The following is a 15,122-nucleotide window of genomic DNA, read 5'->3' on the forward strand; positions in this document are numbered from 1 at the left end:
ATGCCAAAGAATGTTCAAACTACCATACAACTGTGCTTATTTCACATGATAGTAGGGTAAGTTCAAAATCCTTCCAACTAGGCCTCAGCAGTACATGAACCAATAACTACCATACAACTGTGCTTATTTCACATGATAGCAGGGTAATGTTCAAAATCCTTCCAACTAGGCCTCAGCAGTACATGAACCCATAACTTTCAGATATGCAAGTTGGATTTAGAAAGGCCAGAGGAACCAGAGATCAAATTGCCAACATCCACTGGATCACAGAAAAAGCAAGGAAATTCCAAAAAAATCTATTTCTACTTTATGAATCAGTTCAGTTCAGTTCAGTGGCTCAGTCGTGTCCGACTCTTTGCAACCCCATGAATCGCAGCATGCCAGGCCTCCCTGTCCATCACCAACTCCCAGAGTTCACTCAGACTCACGTCCATCGAGTCAGTGATGCCATCCAGCCATCTCATCCTCTGTCATCCCCTTTTCCTCCTGCCCCCAATCCCTCCCAGCATCAGAGTCTTTTCCAATGAGTCCAGCTTCAGCATCATTCCTTCCAAAGAAATCCCAGGGCTGATCTCCTTCAGAATGGACTGGTTGGATCTCCTTGCAGTCCAAGGGACTCTCTAGAGTCTTCTCCAACACCACAATTCAAAATGGATATGCTAAAGCCTTTGACTGTGTGGATCACAAAAAACTGTGGACAATTCTTAAAGAGATGGGAATACCAGGCCATCTTACCTGCCTCCTGAGAAATCTGTATGCAGGTCAAGGAGCAAAAGTTAGAACAATGGACTGGTTCAAAATTGGGAAAGGAATACGTCAAGGCTGTATATCGTCACCTTACTTAATTTAACTTATATACAGAGTAAAAAGTGTGAAAGTCACTCAGTCATGTTTGACTCTTTGCGATCCCATGGACTATACAGTCCATGGAATTCTCCAGGCCAGAACACTGGAGTGGGTAACAGTTCCTTTCTCCATGGGATCTTCCCAACCCAGGGATCAAAACCAGGTCTCCCACATTGCAGGAGGATTCTTTATCAGCTGAGCCACCAGGGAAGCCCTACGTGCAGAGTACATCATGCAAAATTCTGGGCTTGATGAAACACAAGCTGGAATCAAAACTGCCAGGAGAAATACCAGCAACCTCAGATATGCAGATGATATCACTCCAATGGCAGAAGGCAAAGAGGAACTAAAGAGCCTCTTGAGGAAGTTGAAAGAGGAAAGTGAAAAAGCTGGCTTGAAGCTCAATATTCAAAAAACAAAGATCATGGCATCCAGTCCCATCACTTCATGGCAAACAGATGGGGGGAAATGGAAACAGTGACAGACATTATTTTTAGGCTCCAAAATCACTGCGGATGGTGACTGAAGACATGTAATTAAAAGATGCTTGCTCCTTGGAAGAAAACCTATGACAAACCTAGACAGTGTACACAAAGAGCTGAGACATCACTTTGCCAATAAAGGTCTGTATAGTCAAAGCTATGGTTTTTCCCAGTAGTCATGTATGGGTATAAGAGTTGGACTATAAAGAAAACTGAGCACCTAAGAACTGATGCTTTCAAATTGTGCTGCTGGAGAAGACTCTTGAGATTCCCTTGGACTGGAAGGAGATCAAACCAGTCAATCCTAAAGGAAATAAACCCTGAATAATCATTGGAAGGACTGATGCTGAAGTTGAAGCTCCAATACTTCGGTCACCTGAGGCAAAGAGCAGACTCATTGGAAAAGACCATGATGCTGGGAAAGATTAAAGGCAAAAGGGGAAGGGGGCAGCAGAGGATGAAATGGTTCGATAGCATCACCAACACAATGGACATGAGTTTGCACAAACTCCAGGATTTAGGGAAGAACAGGGAAGCCTGCCATGCTGCAGTCTATAGCGTCACACGAGTTGATCACACAACTTAGCCACTGAACGACAACAGGATATTGAAAAATAGAGCAACACCCAAGGAGAATAACTAGAACATTAAGTAGGTGCCAGTGGTTCCCTAGCAGTCCAGTGGTTAGGACTCTAAATTTTCACTGCTGAGGGCCCAGGTTTGATCTCTACTTGGCAAACAAAGATCCCACAACCCACATGTCAAAATAAATAAAGAAATGCATCTCACAACTCAAACAATTCCACAAGGAATTTGTCTTGAGGCAATTCTCATAGTTTGGGATGTGAAAAAGTACTTTATGTACACTTCTCATTAAAAAAAAAAAAACATGTAAAGATAGGTAACCAGGCCATGAATAAGTACTTATACTACCAGGATGTTGAATAGATTCTGATTTATATGAAAGGATATAGAGTAAGAGGTTAGGTCTTACAGAGCTTCAAAGAACATGGAAGGTAGAGTTCCCAGTTTTAAAGAGCTTACACATTATACTTTTTTTTTTTTTTTTTGCCTGTTGAGGCACTTTATTTGCACAGATGTTTTACATCCTTAGCAAAAGAATCACAGGGTTTTCCCTCCTGTGTGTTTTTGTCGTGCTTCTTCATGGTCCATGATGCAAGCTGAGGCTGTCTGTACAGTGAAACCAGACCGATAGGACAGGAGCACGTCATTCTGCCCTTTTTCTAGATCTCTGAGATGCACATCGAATCTGGGGCTGATCACTCCACACTTGCTTCACCTGCCTGTAAGGTTCCCAACAATTTTCCCAACTCTGATCATCAGTGATTTCAAACTCGCCAATGCAACCATGCTTCACCATCATAATTAGAAACCAGATGATGACAGGACAGCCTAATAAGAACCTGGGGTTTGCCTCTCTTGTCAGCACTGTTGATACTCTTGAGAGCATCAGCCAGACCTTCCTGCGTACCATGATGGCAATATGGAAAGATGGCGGAAAGCTATGCTTTTTCCTTAACGATAACCTGGACCAAGTGTTATAGCAAGAAATAATAATAATCAGGGATTATTATCTGCTCAGATAACCGATATGTATAATTATATATATAATCTTTAAATATCTAAAATATCATGTTATATACAAATATTTATTACAAACATTATTTCCCTTTCATAAACCAAGTCACAGATTAAAACCCCACAGGTAAACAACAAGGTCTTACAATAGAGCACAGGGAACTATATTCAATATCCTGTGATAAACCATGTGGAAAAGAATATGAAAAAGAATGTGTGTGTATATATATATATCTCACGGAATCACTTCTCTGTGCAGCAGAAATGAACACAACACTGTAAATCAATACTTGAATAAAATAAATTTTTTAAGTAAAAACTCAAACTTAAAGGAAATCAACCTTGAATATTTACTGGAAGTGCTGAAGCTGAAGCTCCAATACTTTGGCCACCTGAGGCAAAGAGCCGACTCATTGGAAAAGACCCTGATGCTGGGAAAGATCAAAGGCAGGAGGAGAAGGGGCGACAGAGGACTACATGGTTGGATGGCATCACTGACTCAATGGACATGAGTTTGAGCAAGCTCTGGGAGATGGTGAAGGACAGGGAAGCCTGGCGTGCTGCAGTCCATGGGGTTGCAAAGAGTTGGACATGACTGAGCAACTGAACAACAACAAAAATCCACAAATATATTGTCATCTTATAACAGGAATGGAGGGATTTACTACTTTCAAATGAGTAAGCCTTAAAGTCATCACATTGAATGCTACCGAAAAATCTCCAGCTCCTCTCAGAACCCACTCATCCCATTATAACTATAAAGTGGACTGTATTTTCATTCTTATAGGGCAATGAATCTCAACTATTGAGGTGCATGAATACTTCAAGAAGCTCATGAAAGGTATGGACCTTTCTCCCAAGAAAAATGCTTATATATTTTACTTCATTGTAGATGATTTTTGTTTGCAAAGATCCAGTACTTCAAAGGTGTATAGCTGTGTTTTCCATGCAAAAATTAATGCATACTTCCTGAAATAAGGAATAAGTGCTTCCCTGGTGGCTCAGATGGTAAAGTGTCTGTCTGCAGTGCGGGAGACCCAGGTTCGATTCCTGGGTTGGGAAGATCCCCTGGAGAAGGAAATGGCAACCCACTCCAGTACTCTTGCCTGGAAAATTCCATGGACTGAGGAGCCTGGTAGGCTACAGTCCACAGGGTCGCAAAGAGTCGGACATGACTGAGCAACTTCACTTTCATTTTCCTGAAATAAAAATTGAACTAAACTAAAATCCACAAACAATAAAATCTTACCTCTGCTCACATTTCAGTAAGCAGCTGAATTTTGTTTGGCCTTGAACAAGAAGATGAAATTATAATGAGGTCCTGGTTACAGTAGTGATGTTCATGTCGAGGTAATGTTTGACATCTACTCAGTTTTGACCTTTCTTTCTGATGGCCGTAATGGCAGAAGATCCCAATACACAAAAATCTGATGAGGTGTTCAAAGTCAGAGTTCCACAGTTCATTTTGAGAAAGGCCTGGGACCTGGGATCCTTTACTGCTGTGCTGCAATGCCTGTACCTGGACAAACATCTCCTCAAGCAACAAAATGCTAAGAAACCATAAGGGACTAAAAACAACTATGTGTATGCACAGCTGGGGCAAATTCTGGACAAAAGATACACAGAGACAACAACAACAAAAAAACCCAACTGCTAGACTGTGCATGCCCTCTGCATACAATAGCACCAAAGGGGTGGGCAAATCATCGAAATCACCCCTCCAGCCCGACCTCTGGACACGCTGCTACCCTCACCCCATGTAAGGAATCAGCTCACTTCTCCTTGGGGAGTGGGCAAAGGAATTTGATTTTTGTTTTTCCTTCCCCATTGCTGCAGCAGGGACCCCAATAAAGCCTTGCCTGAATTTTTTGTCTGGTCTTTTCTATTGATCAAGGAGGCAAAAATCCTGGTCAGTAACAACTGTGTCAGAAGAGCCCAGGCTTATATCAATTCCTGAGATTCCAGGAAACCCCAATTCTCTGAATTGAATTAATGCCCCATCATCTCCTTTGTCTATGAGGCGACCTTAGGAAAATCGGAATCCTTGTTATTATCCTCAATGGTTTGTTTTGTTTTTTTTTTTTTAAAGGAGACAAATCATAAGCAGAGACCCTAAGGCTTAGGAGGATCTGGATTTCTCATCCCCTGGTTCTCTACCCACCTCGTTCACAGTCCCTCAATCCTACTGGCTTGCATACTTGAAAGTGAAAAAAAGTGATAGTCGCTCAGTCATGTCTGACTCTTTGCGACCCCATGGACTGTAGCCCACCAGGTTCCTCTGTCCATGGGATTTCCCAGGCAAGAATACTGGAGTGGGTAGCCATTTCATTCTCCCAGGGATCTTCCCAACCCAGGGATCAAACCCTGCATTGACAGGCGGATTCTTTACCACTGAGCCATCAGTGAGTCCTTGTCTATTCCCACCCATCAACAACCTTCTCCACACAACTGTGTCCTAAGAAATAGCCAAAGAAGATCCCAAACCTACCGCAGCCAAACAGAAGGATAACAACCCGAGTGTGGTCTGAACCATTTTCCGCCAGAAGCACTGTTAACAGCGTGGTTGGGTTTTGTAATAAATGGTTCCCTTATGAGGCCATTATGAGCACACCAGGTGGGCTGGCCTTTCGCTAATTCCATTTGTTCCTATGAAAGAACACATTCCAAGTTCCACACGACCTATAAACACTGGCTTTGGTAGCACCATGTGTTCAGAGCTCAGGCATTGCTTGCAGAGGAAGCCACACTTGAACTTGACATAAGTTTCACCCTCTTTAGTTTTAATAGAACAGGGCAGAGATCCAGGTATATTTTATTCCTATGGGAATAAATACATGATTTACGCCTATCCACAGCCCAACTGTCAGATACAGACGTTAACATCTTTTAAAGTTTAAAATTAAAAATGGAAGGTAAAAGGAATTCACACTCTGGAAGTGCACTTAAGCCTTTCAAATATTTTATCAAATTCTGTACAAGAAATTTTACTGATCACAAAGAAATCTTAGCAGTAAGTTTTCATTGCTGACAGGATACTCTATTCAATACTCTATAATGATGTATATGGGAATAGAATCTAAAAAAGAGTGGACACATGTATACGTACAGCTGATTCACTTGGCCATACAGCAGAATCAAAGGCAACACTATAAATCAACCAGTGCTCAGTCATGTCTGACTCTTTGTGACCCCATGGACTATAGCCCACCAGGCTCCTCTATTTTAGGATTATCCCCATGAGAGTAATGGAGTGGGTTGCCATTTCCTCCTCCAGGGGATCTTCTTGACCCTGGGATTGAACCTGTGTCTTCTGCATCTCCTGGACTGCAGGTGGATTATTTACCACCGAACCACCAGTGGTAAAGGGAGCCTGTAATATCAACTATATTCCAATAAAAATTAATTTTAAAAAAGGAAGATAAGGGCTTCCCTGGTGACTCACTGGTGAAGAATTCACCTGTCAATGCAGGGACATGGGTTCAATCCCTGCTGCCGGGAAGATCCCACATGCCATGGAGCAACGAAGCCTGTGTGCTAGAAATATTCAGCCTGTGGTCCAGAGTCTGGGAACTGCATCTACTGAAGCCTGAGTTGCCCTAGAGCCCATGGTCCACAACAAAGAGAAGCCACCACAATGAAAAGCCAGTGCACCACAGCTAGAGAGCTGTGCCCGCTTGCCGCAACTAGATAAAGGCACACACAGCAGTGAAGACCCCACACAGCCAAAAACCAGTAAATAAATCGGGAAGGTAAAAGCTTCTAACCATCTGCTTTTTCACTGCCAGCCAGACCTCTATTTTCTCAACACTTTAAGAGCAGACTGGGGAGCTGCCATATTCACTGTGTTATCCTACAGGGCCCTCCTGGGCCAACCAACCTAACAGTGAAGCTGAAAACATTGTGCTTTGTCTCCCCTTAGAGACAACTGCCATCTCTCCAGACTGCCATCTCCCCAATGTGAGCCTTGCTATGCAACAACTGATTCCTGATTAGCTTTGGCCTTGTGTCCTCAGAGGCTGAAACCTCCGCGGAACATTAAGTTGGACATAGACAGAATGTCCCTGGAAGGGCGGGCACACAGTCAGCCAGAATGCAACTTCCCGTGCACTTTCAGGTCCTAATGCACGGCTAGCATCTCCACGCTCAGCGGCTAGTTAATGAGGAGGAAGCCGCTGTTTGAAATCTGTCTAATGCGTGGTTAATTGAAGACACACAAGCTGACGTGTTGCCTCTCACACTATTACAATGTAGTGGTGTTTTCTGGTCTTACCAATGGCACAGATCTTCATCATAGCAAGCTTTCTGTGTTTGGGGTGGCAAATCTCCAGAACAGTGTTGTTTGGCAAAAACAGGCGTGTTTTTAGCAACAAAATCCAAGACAATTGTGCACTACAACGTGAACCCAGCTGAGTGGGGGCCAATTAACTGAGCATCTGGTACATCTGGGCCCAAGTTATTAGCCACAGTCTTGATTACCTTCACGTGTAAAAAAACGAATCTACCACAGTCTAGGTGTATTTTACTTTTTTTTTTTTCCACTTAAGTCAGAGATTCAAATTTGTCTGCAAATGTTCTCTGGACATTGGAAGTCCTCTGGATAATTCAGTGGGGGCTTTGTTTTTTTTTAGTTTCTTATGAAGGTTTTTTTTTTAATCTACTTAAATATTTAGGTTTATATGCCTAATATAAGCAATTATTTGTGTCGGATAGCATGTTTTTGAATGAAACAAAAAGAACCTCCAAGTCAAAGTGACTTCAACATGAAAGAGGATTTAGGGGTCACTCACCTGAAATGTCAATGAGTGAGGACGACGTCAGACACGGTGCGGTCAGAACTTGAGCTCCATGAATCTGAGCTTTCAGTTCCTCCTCCAGAATGGGGGCCAACAGAGACTGGAGTTAGGTACCACCTCCTTCCTACCCTGGAGGAGAAAGCAAGTGTCTTACGTCGCGTCTATGGTTCTATAAACCAATCACGTCAGCTATTAGAATGATAGGAACTGATTGGCTTATGCCCGAGATACGAGCTCCTTCCCAACCTATCATGTGGCCAGAAAGAGGCAAGGGCTGTTAAATTATGCCAATCTATCCGTGCAATTCCTGCTGGGTTCATCCCACCTGAAACATCTGAACACTCCCCAGAAGGGCGGGGGGTGGGGTGGGGTGAGGGGAGGTTCGCTTTAGAACTAGGAAAGAGAGGTAGCGCATGCTACAAAAGCAACTATTGAATGCGAACGGCACCATTTTCTTAAAAAAAAAAAAGCCGCTTTTTCTTTTTATAATTGTCATTAGACATTACAGATATTTTTTAGAAGCAGCATATTTTTTAAGAGTAGAAAGAGCAAAACAGAAACCAGACGGTATCTACGCAAAAGAACAATTTTATCAATATTATTATCATGGTTAGGAATCCAAGTGTTCTGGAATCTGAGACCTTTGATTTAAGTTGCATCTCCAGGGACTACCCTGGTGGCTCAGTGGTGGAGAGTCTGCCTGCCAAAGCAGGAGACACATTCGATCCTTGGTCCTGGAGGATCTTACATGCCCAAGGGCAACTCAGCCTGTGCGCTAGAGCCCAGGAGCCACAACTACCGAAGCCTGTGCACCCTAGAGCCCATGCTCCACGGCAAGAGAAGCCACTGCAATGAGAAGCCCCCCGCTCTGCAGCTAGAGAAAACCTCGTGCAGCAGTGAAGACCCAGCACAGCCAAAAAGAAATAAAATCAGTAAAAAAAAAATAATTGTATCTCCATCACTAACTAGCTGCCTGATGTTGGGTAAGTCGTTTGGCGTCTATGTCTCATAAATGAGAATAACAATTAGCGTCTCCATCATCAGGACTAATGAAAACATCCATTCAAGTAACTCTCCTAGCAGTAATAAGTGTGCCATGATGCTCTCCATCCTTCAGAATGTGGCTTCTATGGGCAGGGACCTCACCTGCCTTATTTACTGCTGTCCTCAGGGACTGGTGCTCAGTTAATACTTGCAAATGAATCTGCTTTGCTCTAACTCTCAACACCAGAATAAAGAAGAGGAAAGAGTTAAAGAAATTAGGGGCCAGCACAGCTGGAGCCAGTTCTTGGTTGGCGGCCAGCACAAAAATCCAGGAGGAATGGGGTTTGGAGCTGTCGATCCACTCTGACTGCTGTTGGAACAGTGCAGCTGACAAGGTCTGGAAGAGAAGAGTAAAGTGTTAGCTAAATCCCACAGCATGGGCTTTTCTTTTTTTTTTTCTTTTTGAGCCTGAGAAGTAAAAGGCGAAACTGGATCATCTGGTTCAGTAACATAATCTTAAAATAAAATGAAAAATCTGGGAGTTTCTCTGTGGGAAAAAAAGAACAAGAGGATTCAAAGGAAAAAAAGACAATAGAGGATTCAATCCCAACCATCTAAAAGCAAATATTGTTTTCTGGGATTTTCAGAGGTCATTAAGAGAAAAAAAATTACAAGAGGAGGAATAAAACTGTGAAGATGTTTCAAATATGGAGACTCACATGCACCTTTAAAATATACCTATAGGAATTACTTACTCATACAGATGACCATGCTCAATCTTATACTGGTCCTCCCCTGCCTCATCTGCTGGACTCCTGTCAAGATGTGGCAGAATATTGACTGCAAAAATGAGTCCTTTTTGTGAGAAGAAACAAAACTAAGCTAAACTCTGTTCCCAAGATAAGTGAATATTCACTTTGGAATATTCAGAGAAACAATATAAGACAGAAGTCATGTGGAAGATATAACAAAAACACCGTTTTGCATATTTGTTTAAAATAGACTTTTAAAAATATTTATTTGGCTATGCCAAGTCTTAGTTGTGGCATGTGGGATCTAGTTGCCTGACTAAGGATTAAACCTGGGCCCCCTGCTTTGGGAGCAGAGTCTTAGCCACTGGACCACCAGGGAATTCCTTTAAATAGACTTTTCATTTAGAATAGTTTTATATTTACAGAAAGCTTACCAAAATACATAGATATCTAAGCAGTTGCCATATATATCCTGTACCTAGTATCTCCTGCTACGATCAAACATGAGTTTGATACATTTGTCAGGACCAATGAACCAATATTGACAGTTATTAACTGAAGCTCATACCTTATTCAGATGTCTTCATGTTTTACCTAGTCCTTTGTCTGCTACAAGATTCCATCCAGAGTGCCACATCACATTTAGTCATCAAATCTGCTTAGGATCCATTAAACTGTGACAGTTTTAGACTTTCCTTCATTTGGTTGACCTTGACACTTTGGAGAAATCTGGTCAGGTATTTTGTAAACTGTCCCTCAATTTGGGTTTGTCTGATGTTTTTCTTTTGATTTGACAGGGATTTTAGTTTGGAGGAGGAAGACAAGTGCCCTTCCTACCAGATCATATTAAGGATACGTTATCAGCTTGACTTACCACTGATGATGTCAATCTTCTGTACTGTTATGCCCTTTCCATACCATATCTTTGGAAGAAAGTCATCAAACCCAGTGTGGAGAGCTATGTTCTACCTCCTCAAGGGGACAGTGTGCACATAAATTTAAGTTTCTAATGTATAGGTATTTGTCTCTTCTTTCCACTTGTTTGCCCAATCGTTTATATTGGTTATATAGCACTGCCATAACAGTGACTGGCAGCTTAAAAAATGGAAATTCATTTTCTCACCATCCTGATGGCTGGAAGTCTAAGATCAGTAGGGTTGGTTCCTAATGAGACCTCTCTCCTTGGTTTGCAGATGGCTGCCTTCTCACTGCATGCTCATGGTGCACGTTCTGAGGGAGAAAGGTTTCTGGTATCTCCTCCTCTTAAAAGGGCACTAGTCCTTTTGGAATAGGGCCCCATCCTTATGATTTTATTTAGGCTTATTTACTTCCTTAAAGGCCCTACTTCCAAATATAGTGTCATTGGGGATTAGCTTTTCTTTGGGTAGGGGGGACAAAATTCAGGCCTCATACCTCCGGGCTCATAATGATTTACTTCACACCTCGAGTTATAATCCAATACTATATTACTTATTTTGTTTTTCAAGTAGCCTTTGGGAGCTCTTTCAGTTGATTCTTGCCTCCCCTTGATAAACTCAGTTTGGTCTTTGAGTACTTCCTTATTTTCTTGCTACAAGATATCCCAGGTTAATCTTGTCTATTACCTGCTCCCAGGATTAGCTGTTTCTCCAAAGGCCCTAGTTCCTTCTATTGGAGAATGGAATTAGAAACCCACATCTTGTTCCTGGGTTTGCTTGTTGCTACTGGGTATTGTTGCCTTTGAGCCCTCTCACTTCTTTCAGTGCTTCCTTGTATTGACTTTTCAAATAATCTGATATAGTGTCTTGTCCCAAACCTAGAAAAGAGAAATAGATTGATAGAAAAAGTAAGTTCTGAGGAATCAGACATCCTGTGATTTACCCTGTTTTCACCACATACCTCCTGCAAGTAAATTCTTGCAAGTTACTTAACCCCATCAAATTTAGGTTTCCTTATTTTTATTTACTTTCTTAAATATGTATTTATTTATTTGGCTGAGCTAGGTCTTAGTTGAGGCATATGGGATTGTTAGCTATAGCATGTGGGATCTAATTCCCTGATCAGGAATTGAACCCAGGCACCCTGCATTGGGAACGTGGAGTCTTAGCCACTGACCACCAGGGAAGTCCCTAGGTTTCCTTATTTTTAAAATGAAATATTTAAAAATATGGTAAGGGAGTTCCCTGGTGCCTAGGATTCCAGGCTTTCACTGCCTTGGCCTTGGTTCAATCCTTTATCAGGGAACTGAGATCCCACAAACCATGGGACCAAAATCATTAAATAATAATAATATGTTAAAAGAGATTATGTACATAAAGGGCAAAGCAAAACATAAAGTTCATGACCAATAAATACTAATAATCCCTTATCATAAATAGGCCACCTATTATGTCTGCAATTTGGACTTCTGAGCAAGAGATAATTGCTTTGCACAATATTTTTCTCCACATGCAAAATCCAATGCAAGAATCAGTTGATTTATTTATAAAGATTCTCTCCTGTATCTCAAACTATTGTTGTTCTTCAGTCACTAAGTTGTGTCCAACTCTGCAACCCCATGAACTGCAGCATGCCAGATTTTCCTGTCCTTCACTATCTCCCAGAGTTTCCTCAAACTCACGTCCATTGGATCAGATGCCATCCAACCATCTGTCTGTCACTTCCTTCTCCTCTTGCCCTCAATCTTTCCCAGTGTAGGGGTCCTTTCTAATGAGTTAGTTCTTTGCATCAGGTGGCCCAAGTATTGGAGCTTCAGCTTCAGCATCAGTGCTTCCAATGAATATTCAGGGTTGATTTCCTTTAAGATGGACTGGTTTTCTCTCCTTGCTGTCCAAGGGACTCTCAAGAGTCTTCTCCAGCACCACAGTTCAAAAGCATCAGTTCTTCAGCACTCAGCCTTCTTTATGGTCCATTAACCCATTTAGTTCTCGCAAACCTATATGATTTGCTGTTTGTATCTTCATTTTACAGTGGGGAAACCTAGGCACAGAGATGGTAAGTAACTTGCCCACAGACAGGTAAATGGCAAAGCTGAGCTATGGACCAGATATCTGGCTCCAGAATTCATATTCTTAATACCTACTGTTTCTACATGTATTAGCAGCACTGGTTTCTAACCAGAATCACAGTATGACTGAGCTGACAGCAATGATTAGAGTTCAAGAGAGAAATGTTAACTGTGTTTAAAGCTAATCTCTCTTCTCCCAAGAATGAGATGCTATTGAATGAGGCCACACGGTAACTAAGGGCTAAACAGCAATCTTAATATCACTATAAAAAGAACTAAATTTTAGAGCCTTTCTCTCCCTGGGATTACCATTATTTACAGGATTTGGTATGAAAATATGTAGTGGCACAAGTTTTTCAAGGATTTCATAGGAAATCACTCTAACATCTATTTTGAACAAGTCCTCCTTGCAAACCAGTAGAAAAATGGCTAAGCTTAATCTGTTTGGTTTAGTTTTCTCCTTCCAGAAATGCTGCTTGGCATCTTTCTTTTTAACTTTATGAGAGTGTTTTAGCTTTCATCTGCTGGTTTTAATTTAACTTGTCATATTTCTATTTTTTTGTGCATGTGCCCAGAGGGCTTTGGGAAAAGGACACATTTTTTAATAAGTCGAAACAATAAAAGCCAGAACGGTCAACTTTAGTCAATTAGTCACGTTTCAAGCAATCTAAGCAGAAGACAAGAAATTCACTTCCGACCTTCAGATTGTTCTCTCAAAGACTGCTAGCCCTGGAAACAGACTAGGGCACTGCTGCACAGAGAGACTTAAAGTGGTCAAGGCCATGGGTACGGATGACTTACTGTCAGGGTAAGCAGGAGGCTTCCTTATGTAAGTTACACAGATGACAAAATGCACAGATACTACGGGAAGCTTGTTTTACATGGGCACTAAAAGTCTTAACTTGATTCCATATCTTAGTTACAATCTGCTAAGATTGAACTTTTCTAAGTCAGGGACACTGAAGGACACCAAACCATAAGGTCCCTTATTTTCCAGATCTGGGTGAGCAGTGTAGCAACCACATCTGTTTTTAAAAGTTGCATAATGAATAGTGCATTATTCTTTGGTGGGTCATGTGGCTGTGTTCTTATTAGAAGGAAAATGATCTCCTAAAAGCTTCCCTACACCCATTCTTCTCTAACCACACCATATTAGTTCTGCTCCTGGCACTGTTCTAGTTAATTATATTCTCATCAGGTTGGCATCTCCTCACTAGAACATAAGCTCCAGGAAGGGAAGGACTATATCTCTTAAATTCACAATTATATCTCCAGGGCTGGCACTGTATATAAGACACAGTTGATACTCATATCTGTTGATGGGATAAAAATAAGGAATAAGCAAATAACAGGAAGGGCCGATGAAATTGAGTAGAATATAGTCCTTGCATGAGTGATATTGAAATCTGATTTGGACTTTGCAGTTAGCTGGGAAAATATGAAATATAGTTTCTATGGGCAAATTTCTTCCCTTCCTTCCCTTCCTCCCTTCTTCCGTCTTTCCTTTCCTTCCATCCTCTGTGGCTCTTTTCTTCTTTTTCCCTTTCACCTGATTTGCAAAGTACCACAAGGAAATAAAGATGGTGATAAACGTGTGCGAGACCAACTCAAATTTGGGAACTTTGTAACGAAGTGTTCATCTAAATTGTTTGAGACTAAATCATTTTCTCACAAGAAAATCCCACACACTAGAGGGCAGTCCTAGACACTCTCATGACATCTTCCAGCCTTGGAATAAACATAGCAACCTAGTCTAGAGTTTAAATCACATTCAGATCGCCAATCAGATGCTCTAGCCTTCACCTCCTCCCATAGGTGGAGGACTCGTTCATGACGTCCCCACCTGTTTGCAGGAGATCTTTGAAGTCCTTTGTCCTCCTGCAAGGGCTGAATGAAGGGTATCAGGAGGCCACAGCTGCTGTCTGCCCCTGACGCCCACAACTATTGCTCTTGTCCTTGGTCCATGGAGGTGCCTGTAGCACCATGTTCACAAAAACCTCTCCTTTCAAGTCCTGATGCAATGAGGTGAAGATGTGTGTCCAGCACTCCACCCCACCTCCAAATTCACCTGTTGGAATCCTAACCTCCAGTGTGATAGTGTTAGGAGGTGGGACCTTTGGGAGGTCATGAGAGCAGAGCCCCATGATGGAATCAGTGCCTTATCAAAGGAACCCCAGAGAACTCTCTCAACCCCTTTCTGCCATATGGGAATACAATAAGAAGGTGGCAGTCTGCAACCTGGACAGGCCTCTTGGGAGAACTCAACTGCGCTGCCATCTTGATCTTGAACTTCTGGTCTTCAGAAGTGAGAGGAACAAATTTCTGCTTTTAATAAGCCATCTAGTCTATGGTATTGACTTTCAGATACCTGAATGACTGAAGACACAAGTGAGGAGAATGCTCACTTCTCATCTTAAGTGACTCTCTTTCCCTGGGACCAGAGTAGTGAGGCCCTGCAGCCCAACACCTCACTGAAATTTAATAATAATAATAAAGCCAATCTAATATATTCCTTTGGCACTGGACTGAAACATAAGCTCTTGGACTTCCCCATTGCCGGATTCTAAATTTACAACTAAGATGTTGTGAATTTTCCCCCCTGGAAGTTTGCCTTAGTCACTATAGCCAACCCATCAGATGTGTGTAGGTTTTTCAAGATTCTGGAGTGAACTGGCCCTGA

Source organism: Oryx dammah, unplaced genomic scaffold (genome assembly GCF_014754425.2).
Source record: "Oryx dammah isolate SB20612 unplaced genomic scaffold, SCBI_Odam_1.1 HiC_scaffold_10, whole genome shotgun sequence".
Classification (NCBI taxonomy): domain Eukaryota; kingdom Metazoa; phylum Chordata; class Mammalia; order Artiodactyla; family Bovidae; genus Oryx; species Oryx dammah.